This window comes from Nicotiana attenuata, unplaced genomic scaffold (genome assembly GCF_001879085.1).
Source record: "Nicotiana attenuata strain UT unplaced genomic scaffold, NIATTr2, whole genome shotgun sequence".
Taxonomy (NCBI): Eukaryota; Viridiplantae; Streptophyta; class Magnoliopsida; order Solanales; family Solanaceae; genus Nicotiana; species Nicotiana attenuata.
In genome coordinates, this window is record NW_017672367.1 from 191,255 (window position 1) to 195,768 (window position 4,514).

The window sequence follows — 4,514 nt, forward strand, 5'->3', positions numbered from 1 at the left end:
ATATATATATATATATATATATATATATATATATATATATATATATATATATATATAGACGTTCAATATAACTATAAAGAGCAAAAAAATAAAATTAACCTTAAAGCAATTGAATTCAATATAACTACAAGCATCTTCCTCCAACAGTTGAAACCGCGCTTCTTCATTATCGTGGCAAAGAGTGGTTTCTATCTATGAGCGTGTGACGACCCAAAGGGTCATCACCTATTTTCTTACTCATTCCGTGTTTTCGAGGCCTTGAAAACCTCATTTGTAGGCGCCTCGATTTGCGTGCGCAGTCCGGGCGCGTAGCCGGAAAGCTTAAATATGAAATTTTGTGTTAAATGCTAAAATTTGATATTAAAATGAGTAAATTTGACTTTGGTCAATATTTTGGATAAACGGACCCGGACCCGTAATTTGACGGTCCCGGAGGGTCCGTAGGAAAATATGGGACCTGGGCGTATGCCCGGAATCGAATTCCGAGGTCCAAGCCCGAGAAATGAATTTTTGAGTAAAATTATTTTTCTGAAATTACTAAGGAAAATTGAAATAAAAATTGGTTAGAACGTGTTGGTATCGGGCCCGTATTTTGGTTCCGGCGCCCGGTACAGCTCTTATATGTGGTTTAAGATATTTCTGTGAAGTTTGATTGAAATCGGACGTCGTTTGACGTGTTTCGGACTTAAAACTCTAAATTTGAAAGTTTATGAAGTTTGAAGAAAAACTAGTGATTTTGAGGTTTGATTCATTGTTTTTGATGTTATTTTGGTGATTTGATCGCACAGTTAAGTTCGTAGGATGTTGTTGAGTTAGTGTATGTGTTTGGTTAGGAGCCCCGAGGGCTCGGGAGTGTTTCGGGATTGTTTAAACTTAGGAAAAATTGCAGAAAGTTCAGTTCTGGTGTTCTGGTATGTTGTTCTATGTGATCGCAAGAATTCATCCGCGATCGCATAGCATAGCCCCATTCCTTCAATGCGATCACATTCTCCTCTCCGCGATCGCGATGTATAAAGCCAGCTTTCATTATTTTCCTTCTATGCGATCGCGTGTTATTGTCCGCGATCGCAGTGCTCAGAAACTCTACTCTATGCGATCGCAACCTTATGTACGCGATCGCAGTGCACAACAGGCCTTACCCTATGCGATCGCAATCTCCTTCCCGCGATCGCGATGAACAAATTCGCCCAGTTATTTTAATTCTTCAAAACAGAATGCAAACGGAATTTTCATAACACTTCTCAAACTCATTCTTCTCCAAAGTTCTAGGGCGACCATTGAAGCATCCTTTCACCATTAACTCTTGGGTTAGTAATTTTTAACTCGTTTTCTTCATTTTCCATCAACATCTATTGAATTCCTAGGCCTAAAACATGTAATTTAGGGTAGAAATTGGGGGAAATGGGTAGAGTTAGGGCTTTTTGAATTTTCTTGATTTAGACCTCGTTTTGGGGTCAAATTTAAAAACAAATTATATATTCGGGCTCGTGGGTGAATGGGGGATATGAACTTGGTCCGAACCTCGTGTTTTGACCAAGCGGGCCCGGGGTCAATTTTTGGGATTTTGGGAAGAAAGCTTGGAAATCTATAATTAGACATTGGGTTTGATTTGTTTAGCACATATTGATATTATAAAGTCATTATTGTGTAGATTTGATTGAGTTGGAGCCGAATTCGAGAGGGAAAGCGGTTGTTGTGGATTGTTTTGGCCGTGGAAGTTGAGGTAAGTGTTTGGTTTAACCCTAGCTTGAGGGACTAGGAGTTGAGTCTTATTTGCTAATTGCTTCTTGTTGAGTACGTCGTATATGCATGGTGACGAGTATCTATACGTTGGTGTCTAGCATGACCGTGGGTCTTTAAATTGTGAATATCTTGATTTATGTTGTATTTCCCTTGCCTTAGTGATGATTCCTATTTGTTGTGAAAAGCTTGTGAAAGGAAATTGTGACCTATAAACAACGAGGAGCATTGGCTCAAGTTATATTTCAATTGTGGATATCTATGAAATGGTTGAACCCTTTGGAGCATTGGCTCAAGTGGTAAAGTGAGATATGAAATAAAAGTGAAAGGGAGAGAAAGAGTATTTGAATTGTTCCCTTGCCGGGATGTTGTTGTTTATTGATTATTTTCCCTTGCCGGGACGTTGAGATTATTGATGTTGTGCCCTTGCCGGGATTTAATTATTTAATTGTGTTCCCTTGCCGGGATCTCTTTTATTATTTTGTTCATTCCCTTGCCCCCTTGTTTGTGATTGTTGTTTGGGTGAGGAAGAGTGTTAAAGCACGAAGGGTGATGCCGTGCATTGTTTGTTCATTGTGAGGAAAGAGTGTAAATCACGAAGGGTGATGCCGTGCATTGTTTGCTTATGGTGAGGAAAGAGAGTAAAGCACGAAGGGTGATGTCGTGCCGCACGATATACCATTCCGTGCCGATTCTATTGATTATATGTGAGGAAAGAGAGTGAAAGCACGAAGGGTGATGCCGTGCACATTTTATTATATCACTGCTTGGTGAGGATGAGAGTAAAAGCACGAAGGGTGATGTCGTGCACTTGTTGCTTTCTGTCTCTTTATTAATGTCTGAGTTGTGTTAATTCCTTCATTGCTGGACGACTTTTACTTGAAATTGTTGTTTCCCCTTAGCATGCTCCCTCCCTTCCCATATTGATTTCTTGTCTCTGTATGTTGATTCCGCCATATATACATACATATATATATATATATATATATATATATATATATATATATATATATATATATATATATATATATATAAAACTGCACAGGTTTATGTGGTAGTCCGGTCTAGCCTCGTCACTACTTCGCCGGGGTTAGGCTAGGCACTTACCAGCACATGGGGTCGGTTGTGCTGAAACTACATCTGTGCTATCTTGAACAGATCCAGGTTTCGGACACCAGCAGCAGTAGTGTGGGAGCAGGCCTTCAGTCCGGCGAGACATCGAGGTAGCCCTGCAGGCGTCCGCAGGCTCGACGTCTCCTCTATCCTTTATTTTAGTCTGTTATCTCATTGTATTCGAGACAAACAGTTTATGTTCTCTTTCAGACGATTGTATTTAGTATTCTTAGTAGTTCGTGAGTATTGTGACACCAGTCTTGGGTAGAGGCTTATGTTGAATTTTCCGCATTTCTATTCAGTTTTCTATAATTTAAGACTTCCGCTTATTATTTAATTTTGTTGCTTTTATATTATTGCTGAAAATTGCTAAAAGAGATAAATTTGTTAATGGTAAAGGTAATTAAGGGTTGGCTTGCCTAGCTCTCATTAGTAGGCGCCATCACGACTCCCGAGGGTGGAAAATCCGGGTCGTGACAGAGCGTTGGTGATCGAAGAAGGTTCAAAGAAGGCTGAAAACTTTTTGTTTCGGATAATTATGCCAAGCGAGGTTTCATCGTCAAATTTACGTTGGTGGATGTTTCATCACTATATGTTGACTTCAATGTTGAAATGAATGGGGAAGGAAGATCGTAATCCGGTTGAAATTGATTAGTTTTTAGGATGTGTTTTGTATTTTTCTATCCCTTTATTATCTTTAACCTTCTATTGTTGATTTAGTTATGCTACTTGTGCTTTTGATTTGCTATAACAATTTTCATTTCTTACGTATGTAATCAAATTTCAAAGATTGTTTTTATTTTTATTTTTTTTAAATGAATTCTTCAAGAATATGCTTGGTTTCAGAAATTCATGTACAACCATTTGAAGGTTGCACCTTAAGTTCTTCTTCTATATTTTTTATGGACTTCTTCATTCGGCTTATTTATAAGGATATTGTTATAGAGAGGTCTGACTGTACTACTTGTATAATTTAATTCTCTAATGAAGGAGATTCAATTGACCCCTTCAACACAGTTAGTTCCGACATTGCTTATTGTTAACTTATAAGAGTCAAATATTTAAAATTATTTTAAGCACTAAATATAATTTTATTATTAAAATTATGTGTTTGGATAAAATGACATAACTGATGATTGGTGTGCTTTGTTAAAATATACTGATAAATATTTTTTTGTTAAAATGTTTGAAACGTCGTTAAATTAAATCAGTTTAAATAATTCATATTTACCACTACAAATAACTCTAGAGTTGACGACAGTTTTTTAACCAACAACCTAGCATAAGCTCATTTAAAAAAAATAAAAAAACAAAACAACAACCTAGTATTGTTTGTCATTTGTAATAAACAACAAAAATTTAATTTAATTATTTATGTATATAATTAACTTTTAATCATGACTTGTTGCTTATTAGCAAATATTTTAATCTTGTGATATTTTGTGGTAATATAATAAATTTTAAGTGTAAACAGATTGAATACATTTTCATGGTTTTTTTATTATTGATAAAATACTAGATTTTCTCAATAACTTTGTTTAGGTTATATTCTTTTTTCAAAGTTGTACGAAAAGTGTAAGCGGCAAAGTTCCTTCCTTGTTTTTTCAATTCCCCAAATTCCTCTTTTATTCTGCCGCATCTGTAATCCTAACTCCCATCCC